This window comes from Lissotriton vulgaris, chromosome 2_1 (assembly GCF_964263255.1).
Source record: "Lissotriton vulgaris chromosome 2_1, aLisVul1.2, whole genome shotgun sequence".
Lineage (NCBI taxonomy): Eukaryota > Metazoa > Chordata > Amphibia > Caudata > Salamandridae > Lissotriton > Lissotriton vulgaris.
The window spans coordinates 1682283018-1682296680 of record NC_141687.1 but is presented as its reverse complement, the minus strand read 5'-3'; the positions used below and the strand labels follow the sequence as shown (position 1 = coordinate 1682296680).

Sequence of the window (13663 nt, the reverse complement as noted above, 5' to 3'; positions counted from 1 at the left end):
TTTTACACAGGGGTGGTGGAGAGTCCAGATTACCAGGGACTGCTCAAAGAAGGGAGCTAAAGCATAAGGTAGATAGGGCACAGCAAAGAAAAGACCTTAGCCGTGGCAAGTGAGGAGCTTGCAGGCATAGGTTTGCAGAGGGTGTTGGGTATGTTGAAAGAGTGGATGTCCAGAGGATGCTATGCAAGGAGAGGGGACCTAGTTTATCAAGTGGTGCTATGGGAGGGTTCGAGCCTGGAGGCCTAGACTACAAGGGGACAAAGAGGAAGGTGCAGTTCTGGATTACCAGGGGTGACAGTGAGAGGGAGTGGAGATTAAAGTTACTATTGATGCCAAGTGATAGGTTGGAATTTATAATTATAGCAGGAGGGTCAAGGGAAGTAAGTATTCTAGGTTAGTAAAGGGGCAGGAGAGCGCGAGGGGAAGTTGTTACCAACAATGTGATCTGAAGGTTAAAATAGGCCACAGCTCACCAACGTATGTGTGCAGTACACACCAGGGAGGCCCCGATTGAGAATGTCAGGGTTCTGACTGAGTGCAAACTCTGCACATGGTAATTCCTGGTACCATGCGGCAACACCCTGCCATTACCATGCAATTAAGAGTTAGTCCTCCCAGTATTTGGGGTAACTTTGGGGGGCAGATGATTCTGGATGGTATTCCCAATTATGAGGGTTTTAACGCCCAGATTTGCCACCTGCTTAAAGCGAAGGGTAAATGGGAGCTGGGACTTTTCTGCAAGACATGGGTGGGGGAAGAGGGGTTGAGAGGGAGAGGAGGGAACTAGGAAACTATCAATGCAACGGGGAGCATTGCATGCACCATCTGTGCAGATGGAAGAAGTCAGGCGAGATACTGGAAGCAGAGTCCTGGCTGCTGTTGCAGCCAAAGCCTCAAGCATTTTTACTGGCTGAATTTTCTGGCCTGTAAAATCGAGGCTTTTGTTTCTCCTCCTGAGAAGTTGGGTGTGTGAACTCCGATACTGTCACGATCGGTTAAGGTGGAGTTTCATACAGGAAATTTGCTCCATCCAACCCATAATCAGGGCCAACGTGTTTTTTTGGGATCAGGAGTTCCTCTATCGATTTAAACATGGGTGCTTCCTGACTGTCATTCATTATATGACACAGAATGTGTGTTTTCTGTGTAAGCTCACCTACATGCGAGAAAAAGTGCCCGCTTCCTAACACTCTCTCTTTATGACACAAAGGGGCACATTTACAAGCACCATTCCCACCGGAGTGTCACTTTTTCTGATGCTACAGTGGCGTAGCACTATTTCACATATTTACAAGGTGGCACTAAGCCACATTACAAGCTCAATGTCACCTTGTAAATATTGATTCACAAAGAGTGAGAGACCCAAATATACCCTTGAGGGCTTGGGTGGTTCAATGGAAGGGTAGGGAGGCCTTCAAGGGATTTGATTCAAAACAAAGATCAGTTGTTTAATTTACTTAGAGGCTAAAATTAAATAGCCTAATGTGTGAGTCTTTTACTTGAATATGCACAAACAATTTATAAAACACATCAAAACATATAGACATATAAACAACAAAACACAAAGGTGTATCGAAAAAAGAGCTTTATCAAAAATTTCATTCAGTCAGCAGTAAATCAAAGAAGCAGGTAAGGCAATGCTGATATGAAGAGCCTAGTAGCAAATCAACAATAATACAGCAAAACCTATAATAAACATCTATCTCAAAAAGCAAAAGTGAATCAAGCACTGTAGAGATAAGATGGAGGTCGACGTTTCGGTCTCTCTAAAACATAATTAACGAGACCATCTTCAGGACTGTTGTCAATAAAAACACTGCTATAAGTTGTGCTGAAATCTGTAACATAAATATTAACAGTTACAAATCCATTTTAATTAGAAACCATTAATCCATACACCCATGTGACAGAACATCACTACAAAAAAACGTGACTTTATAAAGACTGGACATGAACATACGATATACAAAATTATTTAAACTACACAAATACATGACTAACTAAAGATGGACAAACACTAAGTGAATATAAACAATTTCTTGTTGCAATTTAACATTTACAGAGATGCCTATCCATTTTGGGCAAACTTCTTCACTATTAGTGAGCTCACATTACTAATTTTGCCTCAAAGACCAACAGTGTGGCGTTTCATTCATTTATTTGGGGTATGTTTGTGAAACATCCATATTATCTGATTAATACATGTAACAGTAGTGCTTTAGCCTGTATAACTTTACCTGGATAGGCTTGTCGCAACCAAAAGTGGATACGTATGTGACTTTTAGTTATGCCATCAAAAGCTAACAACTTCATCTACATTGCCTCTATTAGGGGTTTACTTTTAAGTAAAAGATAGGCTCCGCCAAGATGTGCATAACCTAGCATAAAAAAAATGTGAGCTCACTAATAGTGAAGAAGTTTGCCCAAAATGGATAGGTCATGTATTTGTGTAGTTTAAATAATTTTGTATATCGTATGTTCATGTCCAGTCTTTATAAAGTCACGTTTTTTTGTAGTGATGTTCTGTCACATGGGTGTATGGATTAATGGTTTCTAATTAAAATGGATTTGTAACTGTTAATATTTATGTTACAGATTTCAGCACAACTTATAGCAGTGTTTTTATTGACAACAGTCCTGAAGATGGTCTCGTTAATTATGTTTTAGAGAGACCGAAACGTCGACCTCCATCTTATCTCTACAGTGCTTGATTCACTTTTGCTTTTTGAGATAGATGTTTATTATAGGTTTTGCTGTATTATTGTTGATTTGCTACTAGGCTCTTCATATCAGCATTGCCTTACCTGCTTCTTTGATTTACTGCTGACTGAATGAAATTTTTGATAAAGCTCTTTTTTCGATACACCTTTGTGTTTTGTTGTTTATATGTCTATATGTTTTGATGTGTTTTATAAATTGTTTGTGCATATTCAAGTAAAAGACTCACACATTAGGCTATTTAATTTTAGCCTCTAAGTAAATTAAACAACTGATCTTTGTTTTGAATCAAATCCCTTGAAGGCCTCCCTACCCTTCCACCTTGTAAATATGGCCCTTTCCGCCGTAGTCTGCTGCGGCAAACAGGTGGGCAATGAGTGTTGCAGTCAGGTTACAACACAACACCCATTGCTTTTTGATGCTGCCCCTAATTTACTAGGCTGAGGCTGCACCCAGAACTAAGGCCATGTAATACCTGGTCTTAGACTGGCGAAACAAGGAGAAATAATTAATTCCTCCTCGTTTTTAGCTCTTTTCATGTGTGCTGCATTCTACAGTATACATAAAAAGAGCAAATTGCCATTATTGATTGTTTATATTGTTTATTGACAGAAAAGTGTCCCTGACTGCACATAAATATCACCCTGCTGCACAGGCACCCTTGCAGCATGGCGCAAGGGTGCCTGTGCTGGCGCTTGGCAGCTCTTTTAGCGCCAGCAGTAGGGGAAATGCAGGGGTGCATTGTATTTTTATAAATACAGTGCATCCCTGCATTTTAAAAGTGTCAGAGTGTGGCGTTGCCATGTTTGGCATGATGCCACACTCTAAAATCTTTTAGTAAATATGCCCCAAAATGTCTTCTTCCTGTCCTGTGTGTTCTGATGTGATGCATGGTGTATGCTTCCTTAAACAAGTGCACTTTGTGTGATACGGGCTTTCTGAATCGGTACTGTGGATATGAAGTAGATTATGTTCTTCCTGACCCATATCATCTCTGTGTGCTCAAAATGTGATACAAAATGTGTGCTTTCTGGCTGAGGTCCTCTATATGTGATACAGAATATGTGTTTCTTGATTCACGTGCTCTGTATGTGATTGGGAATTTGTCCTGTATGTATCATGTGTTCTTAATGTGAAACAGAATGTAATCTCACTGACCCAAGTCCTCTGTATTTGGCACAAAATATGTGCTTGCCACTCAGGTGCTCAATGAGTGACACAGAATTTGTGCTACCTGTCTCAGGTGCACTGTGTATGATAAAGGTAATCTTGCTGTGCTGTCCCAGGTACTCTCTGTGTGACACAGAACTCATGCGCCCTGTCTCAATCAAGGATGTCAATTCACCAAAATGCCAGGGATAGCGGAAGTGTCATCACACATTCTTTGACCATAGTGACATAATATGACTGTTGACCCTAATGTTCTGAGGAAGAAGTGTCACATGCCCTTAACTCTGAATACATCCATTTAATTTGCATTGTTTTAGGTCTGTAATAACTGCATGATTAGTATAAAACAACTCAGGCAACGACCATTTTAGAGACACCAATATCAGGATGCTGACATGATCTTTGAAAGTGCTGGAATACCCTGAATTGTAGTGAGCCAAACCTCTTCTAGGTGGGATCAGGGAGGGATTCTTCCACCGATGGATTTTGTTTAAAGATTGGGGGCAAATAGAGTATTAAAAAGCGTAATTTCCCTTTTAATGTTCTGAAAAGGCACTCATTCCATTTCAAGCTATGCCATGTCAATGAATCCTGAAGATCTCGAGGAGTTCACTCAATTTATTTCAAAATGTGTTATGAATGCCCCTTGATGCAAAAAACCCACCTCTATTGTGCTAGGGACAGCATTTGGTCAGGGGGGCTGCTCCTAATGTGCCATGTGTACCACCTTATGCCAAAAAATGCCTACAATATCCCAGTGTCAGAGTTTTGCAATTAATGCCATGGTTGCCACCTTCCCATATGCCATAGTCCCCCCCAATGCCAAGAAGTGTCTCCAATGCCAAGTATTCCTTCAATGCCAGCAGGATCTCAGTATGTAATACACAATGGGTGTTTTCTGGTTAGGGTTCCAGATGTATGACCCATACATTTTGCGAGTAGGAAATTACATCATTTTGTGACTCACAATGTGTGATTCACAACATTTAATTTACAACAGTGTCTCAGACACTGTTTGTGATTCCTAATGGGGTCGCAAATTGCCTTGCTCATTAATATTCATGAGGCAGGTGCAGTTTGCGACCCCTATGGGAATGGCTAGCATTCCCAGGGACCCATTCCGCTTTGCAAGCAGCTTACCATCTTCTTTAATTAGTTGGTAAACTGCAAGTGTTTTGCAACCGCAATTGAGGGTGCAAAACAACCGTACGTTGAAGTGTGACTCACTATTAGAAAGGGGTGTCCTATTTTGCAAGTTGGTAATGGGTTACTGACTCACAAAATAGGGTTTGTACAAGAGGCAGATCTATTTTGCGGTCACACACGGGCTGGTTTCCCTAACAGGCTGCATTAAAAAAACTGCTTTGTTGAAAAAGCAGTCACAGACATGGTGATCTGTTGACACCCAGCAGGCCACCATCCCTGTGAGTGCTAGCCATTCCCAATGGGGTCTCTAATTGCACTTGACTCATTAATATTGAAGAGGCATGCTATTTGCGACCCCATTGGGAATCACAAACAGTGTGTGAGACACAGTTGTACATTACATTTTGCGAGTCGCAAAGCGAAGCAATTTGCGAGTTGCAAAATACAAGCGTTGTACATCTGGCCCTTAGTATTATCAATAACAAGACAAGGATTAGAACAAAAGCAGCTAAAAAGCAAGCACATACACGTTCATGCCTTAGTGAAGATTTATTTGGATGTTCTATCTCGAATCTAGAGATACTCATTTTTTATTTATATAATGCTTTGTATCCTGAGGTTTGTGAAGAAGTCTTTTATCAGCCCCTTGTCACGTTCCTTTTATTCCTTCAGTGTCTTCTGGCCTTTATTTCTCCAGCACTTTTCACAACAGTTCTTTCAAAGTGGCTTTTGTGAGTTGCAATCCTTAAAGCAAAAAGCGTAATATTCTTTTACCCATTCATTTGCACCTGCTAAATATGTCCGCTCTGGACTGCATATCGTTAGCGTGGTATTCTTACTACCTTTGTTCTGCACACTACATATTCTTTCCATCTCTATCACTTTGCTCAGACTGACTAGAAACTTAAAATACAGTTGAAGGTATTTTCCCTGCGGTCAATATGTGTCTCAGTCTTTCAGATTTTCTGGACCAACAGTCTTCTCTTCGCACTTGTTTTTCTGGTACACTTTTCACATCATCTAAGTCAATACTTCACTTAGTTAGATACCCCTCAATGTGACCCTCATTACCAACTGGGACCAACTCTCCTTGACTCTCATCTGAACAGTGTTTCGAGACCCAGTAGCTTGCACCCCCTCTACTCTGTGATTGGTCTGAATGGGACGTCTCTGCCACCACCAGTTCATCCACCACAGACCCTACACTTTCAAGGGGACATAGGACTCGACAAGCGTGGGCTGCATAAAACCAAATAGGCAGATAACCACTTTTCACAGCAAATGTGGTTACAAGTATCACTTGGTAAGGCCTACACCAACGAGGTTCCAAGCAGGATCTTTGTATGTGCTTCTTCACCAGTACCCATTCACCTGGGCACAGGTCATGGCACTTCTCCTGTTGAACTGTAGTTGCGACATCTACAACCGGGTGAGAACCAGAATGCACCACATCAGCCAATCCTTTACAATAATCGCGTACCAAGACATCAGAAATATTCAAAAGCTGATTTGCTGGGACTGAAGGCTGCCTCATAGACCTCCCCATAAATATCTCATGAGGGGACAGTCCAGTTCGTCTGTCTGGGATGCTTTGCGAACTCATCAGCACCAGAGCGAGTGCATCATTCCATTTCAGGGATGTGGCCGCACACACTTTTGCCAATCTGGACTTTACAGTTCCATTCACTTGTTTAACCACTCCAGATGCTTCATGCCAAAATGTGCAATTCAGCTTTTGTTCAATTTGCCAGGCAGCACCCAGCATTCATGTTACCTTGTTATTGAAATGGGTAACTGTATTCGATTCCAATGAGACAGGAAAACTACTGTTAAGCTATCATTGCGTCTTGTGGGGTACGCTTCCAACATACGAGAAACAGACACACAATCACAAGGACATATTTTAATCCATTGCAGGGGGCATCTGAATAAAATCAAGCAGCATGCAGGTAAAAGGACCTTCTGATTTTTCAATATGACCTGTATCAACCAATGTCTTTCTTCCTGCATTTTGTTGTTGACATGTCACACATCTCTGACACAAACTTTCTGCAATGGCTCTGAACCGTGGATTATATCAGGTCTGTCGAAAAAGACGCAGCATAGCATCTCTTTCCACATGTGCAGGCCCTTGGCAATTTTTTGCAGTTGGTGACAATAGACTATCCAGTAAAACAGTTCTCCTATCTGTGTACACCCACACCTCATCTTCCTGTGTGCGATTACATCCTACTTTAATCTACCCTTCCCTCTCAGCTTGAGGTACCATATTGTGTAACTCTTTGATTTCTGCCCAGGTTTCTATCACTGAAAACATTAATCTGCATTCTGTGTCATCAGACTGTTCCTTCAAATGTTCCCCATTAAATGTGTAAGAATTTAGGTCGCAGTAGTGCACAATCTCATCAGCGTAAGATCATCGTGGCCAGTCTGTTCGGTGGAACACTTCAACACCGCAATCTGAGACGGCAGCTGTAGTGTCATCAGTAGGTTCTTCACAAACTCTCTGTTTCGTATAGGTGAACCCAAGTAGTCATGCACCCACTTTGAGACCACAACTGCCTATAGTCATGGACCACCAAAAAAACATTTTGAATGTCTGTTAATATGGTTACTCTCATTTTCTCAGTAATGCTGCAAGCTCTGGTAAGTGCAATCAATTCAGCCACTTGTGCTGAATACACTCCTTTCAACCACGATGCTTCGATTACACTCGCCACAGTATGTATAGCATATGTAACGCCCAAGGTATCTCCAGAATCTCTCAAACAGGATCCATCTTTAAACAAAACATGATCCATTTCAGGCTATGGGGCATCTTGGATGTCAAAACATGGTTTGATACTCAATTCAGTCACATCAGACAATCATGATCTGCTTCATACATCTCAACTTCGTGTCCTGGTAAAGGCATCAAGATAGGTGGATTCGATGCTGTGTTCGAGTTCGAGTTGCGTTAGAACTGATAGTGCACAACCTTCACGCTCACTGCAAAACAATGTAAAACACTTGTTAAAGTTGGGCATTTCCAATGCTGGAGCTCGACACTGACTGTCTCGCGGTTTAAGAAAAGAGCACATGCATTTCTCATCCCATTGAACAGGATTAGACACGTCTTTGTGTGACAGTCTCTGAAGTGGCCTGGCTATCAGGGAACAAATGTGGTATCCACTGCCTGCAATAACCAACCATTCCCAAAAACATGCAGACTTCCTTTTGGCTACTTGGCAGATCCATCTGCAAGATAGCAGTGATCCGGGGACACTTTTCTGATTCCTTTTTCAATGAGGTGTCCTAAATAGAGAACCTCTCTTTGGAGTTTTGCTGGTGACACCTGATGTCCACTTACTGTCAAATGATTTAATAAGGCAACTAGCTCGGAAACACAAGCCTCTTTGGTACCTGATGCAACCAACAGGGATTCCAAATTTCTTTTCAATATTTGATTGAAAATCGAAGGACTCTCAGTATACTCTTGTCGAACTCGGCACCATGCCAAAACACGGTTTCCGAATCAGAACGCAAATAAATATTGGCTATCCAGATGCAAGGAGATGGAGAAAAAGGCTTGGCACAAATCAGTCACTGAAAATCATTAAGCCTCACAGGGAATCTGGGGCCAGATGTACGACCCTTAAAATGTGCGAGTCACAAATTGTGTCGCTTTGCGACTCGTAAAATGTAATGTACAACAGTGTCTCGGACACTGTTTGCGATTCCACTTGCGATTCCACTTGCAGTAGGTGGTAAACTGCGAGTGTTTTGTGACCGCAAATACAGACGCAAAGCAATCATACATTGAAGTTCAAGTCGCTATTAGGAAGGGATGCCCTTAACACGCCCCTTCCTAATAGCGAGTTGCAAACCCTATTCTGCCAGTTGGTAAAAGCTATAAACTCGCAATATAGCATTTGTATATTGGGTAGACCAAATTTGCAGTCGCAAAGTACCTGATTTCCCGTTTGTGACCGCAAATTATTGTCGTACTTCTGGCCCCTGGTATAGAATCACAGCAGGATTAGGTACTATTGGACAACATGGTATCACAATCTGGATGGTTTTTCCTAAATCCTGCACAATCCTATACATCCCATTTGTTTTTCGAATAGCCATGATAGTTGAATTACACCTGCTTCCCTAAATCTATCTAAGAATTCCTTGTTTAATCAGGGTCTCAATCAAAGGGGTTATTCCTGCAGTGGTTTCAGGGTTTAAATTATATGCTGGAGTTCTGAGATACTCTGCATTTGGCTTTGTTGTGATTCGGATTGGAGCTACTCCTCCCATCAACCCGATGTCCTATCCTGTAAAACCCCACAAGAGGCAAGTCATTCTCAGTAAGTAAGGGATACAGACCCTCTACTTCTCTCTTTTGTCTGGACATTTTCAACACCACATTGTCATCCTTAGTATGAGATTCTATTCCTTCTGGGGGGCAATATATGGAAAAATTAATTTTTCACAATAAGTCTTGCCCTAACAAATTTAACGGACTAGAATCACACACCACAAACATGTGTAAATCTTCAAAAGTTCTAACCTGTACCTGCTTAGGTTCTGTCACTGGGGTTAATATCAATTGATTAGATACTCCTACAACTTGGATTCTTTCTCCTGAGAGGGGTAGGTTGTGAATTTCCATAGTTCTCACAGTAGATCGGGTAGCACCAGTATCTACAGGGAATAAAATAGGTGTTCAATTTACTTCACCATCCACATAGGGACCATTGTAATCAACCTCTAAGGATGCGCCAGGCACACATTCCTCCTCCCCTCTCAGGCACCGCCATTGGGATATTTCTGAATCACTTTCATCAGCCTGCAACAAGTACTGTGATGCCACTTGCACATTTGAATTTACCTGATCATTAGTATGAAAACCCATATTAGCATTGTATCTTTGAACCTGTCTATTCAAGTGAGGCATAGGAGCTTGAGGCATATTTTGATTCTGACCTCTCCATCTTGACATTGACTGAATCGACATGGGCGAGGCCTCACTCTTCACTGCAGCTGGCTGGGTCTCAGCAGGCACAACAACTGCCTTGGGGAAGCCGCTCCTGAATAGGCCTTGCTGCAGGCCTAACTGCACCTCTTTGGGGGGCTGCTCCCTGCTTCCACTACATGGTGTATGGTGGCATGAGGCAGGGGTCATACCTCTTACACCATTGTGGCTAGTTTTATTTCCTCCTTCCCAGCCGGCACTTGGCTGCTGGTGGAGCTTCTGGCAGGTACGGGAGCACTACGGGTACTCTGTCTGCCTTGGCGCGGTTCTCATTCTGCTCCATGTACACGGTTTGTGCGGGGAAATGTCAACACTTCCCTCTGATTCATAGCTGCCGGCTGCCGGCAGCAGGTGCATGGCGGGTCGAGGCAGGGCCACTCTCGGCCCCTTTCCCCTGGCCACTCGGTCCATTATCAAATGGTTGCAGTTTTCTCGCCTTATGCGGGTGATGATGGTGGGGAGTGGGGTCTCATCTCCTGCAGTGCCGGTCACCGAGAGCCCGGTACTGGGCCAGTCTTTGCGGTGGGCTGCCGCAGGGTCAGCATGCAGTCAGATGCAGGACAAACTGGAGGGCGCGTGTCCAGGCGTGCCACAGATCCAGTGCTGTGGTCACTCAGCAGAAGGGGTGGGGGTGCCCTTTGTGCAAGATACACTTTCCCCCACAAGGGACTGGCACGTGACTGCCTCCTTACATGTGGGATAAAACCCACTCGTCGCCATTGTGTTCTTTCGGGCCTCCGGTCCGCATGTTGTAAGAATGACCACACAGACACAGCGTTCTTGGGTACTGGAACTGGCCCTGGGCATGTGTGCCTGGCCCCTTTTATTAGCAGGGTCACCTGACTGGTGACATATGTGATGGGTGGGTGTTAGTGTGGGTGAAAACACTAACCTGTCCAGCCTTACACTACACCTGTTCGGAACTGCTTTCAATTTATGTTCCAATTTCAGCTGTTTCATTCCCTTTTTGGCCAGGTCTCTGACAATGCACAGGCACACTTGTCCAAATTCTAAATATTTTTACAGCTATATACAGGAATAGTGATGTGTTTTTTCAATATTTTAACACAGCCGCAGCTCTCTAATATTAGTGCAAATAATCTCTGCGACACCCTCTCATTTCTCATATGTAAGGTCCTGTTTTCATCTAAAGAAAACAACTTTTTTATGGCTGTTCCATGAAACATAAACATATTTCTCTGCAAATTGTTTTAATGGAGACTCTCACACATCACCCATATTAGAAATAAATTAAAGGAAAAGGTGTTTAAAACAATCTGTTTAAAAACTATTCAAGGTCATCAGGGCAAGACTCTCTGTAGAAGAGAGGTGGCTTTATAAGGGGGCCCCTTGAAAGGCTGGGGCCCTGCGCCAGAGTCCTCTTTGCTCTTGCTTTGAAATGTCTCTGACTTGGCCAGCACAGGGGAAGTTGTTCATCAGCTCAAGCCAGCCACCGGTGTGCAGAGACATCACTGGAGACAGCATCGCGGGAAGAGCAACCGGAAGCCAATAGCAAGCGCGATCTGTGTCCAGGCCCCATGCTTAGCAGTTTGACTGTCCTCTCACATTTCACTAGCTGCTTGACATCGATAGCACCACCTAGCAAGTGCACCTGCTGGAAGACAACCGTAACTGGCCACAAAGGGTCTCTAGCCCTCCTCACTCCACAAGGTCAACCAAGGCAAGAGATCGCCGCCTGTTGCCCAACTGATGGAAAATCACTGTGTTTTGTTGTCATCATCCAGCCTGTGAGTTCTCCAGAGTAGACTCAACCACTGCTCCAGATGCACTGATACTTGAACTTTGTACATATACTCCAACACCGCGAGACCAGGCTGGTCTAAAATAGATCGCCAAGGCGGACTAAAGCATCCTGACCATGCAGTCCAAAGCTCCAGGGCTGCCTGGCTGACGGCCTAAAGGGACTTATTTGGTGCTGTGTTGTTTTTCTGTGTTTTCTTATAGATTGTACTTTAGTTTGCTTCTTTTCATTTAAGTTAGGGAGGGATTTAGAGTCTGCCCAGACATGTTCTAGTGTTTTCACCCACACTAACACCCACCCATCACAGGCGTCACCAGTCATGTGACCCTGCTAATAAAAGGGCCCAGACGCATGTGTCCTGGGCCATTTCCAGTACCCAAGCATGCTGTGTCTGTGTGGTCATTCTAACAACATGCAGGCTTGAGGCCCGAAACACCACACCAGGGGCCCCCAAAATATGTTTGTCCGGGGCCCCCCAAAATCCTTAAGATATCTCTGCCTCTTGCTATAGTTCTGCAGACTGGGTGGGCAAAGTACATCTATAGGGGCTATCAACGTAGCAGCTTCAACCATTCCAAAGCACCTCAAGGGGGAGTGTGGGACACAAGGATTCAGAACCAAGTAATAGGAGCAGCAAATGGAGGTTCAGACCAAAGACTTTTTATGAAAAGAAGACTACTTTAATCACATCAAATGTAATAAAGTACATGGAAAAACTAAGATTCATGCTACTAGTTCTACGAGGTTCACTACACAGAGAAGCAAACCATTATTGAATTAAATATATGTACACTATGATGAAGTGGAGCGAATTTCCTGTCTTCTATGACCCGAAGGTCAGTCCGTAATCTTTGACTGTGCAGTTATTGTATGTGGCTTGCTGTTATCTTTAACATTGCAATTTAAATCTGTTTATCCAACTTAAAAGTCTTTTTCAGGCGTATATTTTTACTTGAAGTGGTGTGTTCTCAGGATTTCCTAGCGTATGTATGTTAGGGTGACCAGACGTCCCCGTTTTTCCAGCACGGTCCCCGTTTTTGGAGAAGTGTCCCCGTGTCCCGACACTTTTCTCCAAGTGACTCAAATGTCCCCGTTTTCAACTAGTGTCCCAGGTAAACACAGAAATGTCCCTGTTTTTCATTGTGGCAGTTGAGCATGTGCGCGCATGCTCTCTTTACACTGGCATTTGCTAGCCTGTGAGGTTTTATTGATTTTTGGCAAATATATGCTGTAGTCCTTAAAAGTGTAAATGTAGTAAGAAGTATTAATGCTGCTGTGTAAAAAAAAGCTACATACATTGTATGTAGCTTTTTTTTGTTCAGACCCTCCAGGATATTACGGCATTGATTAGCAAATTTTGCCGAAAAAAATTTGAAATTTGGTGTCATTTTTGGAGCACTTTGTTTTGCTATTCTGTATAAAATAATGCTCTCTTCGGTCTGCCTCTTGATACATTTTGACCCATCCTGCCTCCCGGCCCCCACCCTGCTGGCATTATTGCAGCCCTTGGTCACACTACAGACCATACTTTTTGGCCTCTTTGTAAAAGGTTTGTGAGTACCTATGCAATATGGGCTGGTGAGGTAAGATGGGATGAGATGGGAAAAGCGTGGGTGGCTAGGGAAGATGCAATGGTGACTGCAGTGTAATGGATGGGATTTGATTGGATGGAATGAAATGGGAGAATGATGGGATGAAATATAATGGGATAAGGGGATGGGAGGGATGGGGTGAGATTGTATGGGCTTTGGTGTGGGCTAGGATGCAAGGTGACGCCAGAGTAGCATTTGGATGGGATGAAATGACGGTGTGGTGGGATTTGCTGCAAATGGGATGGGGTATGATAAGATTTGAGGGAAGAG

The 13663-nt window shown here is 43.3% G+C and overlaps 1 protein-coding gene across 1 annotated transcript in view; it reads left to right on the top strand.

Moving 5' to 3' along the window:
• The window catches only part of LOC147733087 (uromodulin-like), a 341372-nt gene that overhangs the window by 98102 nt on the left and 229607 nt on the right, over positions 1-13663 (top strand). The gene's annotated exons all lie outside the window — the stretch shown is intronic.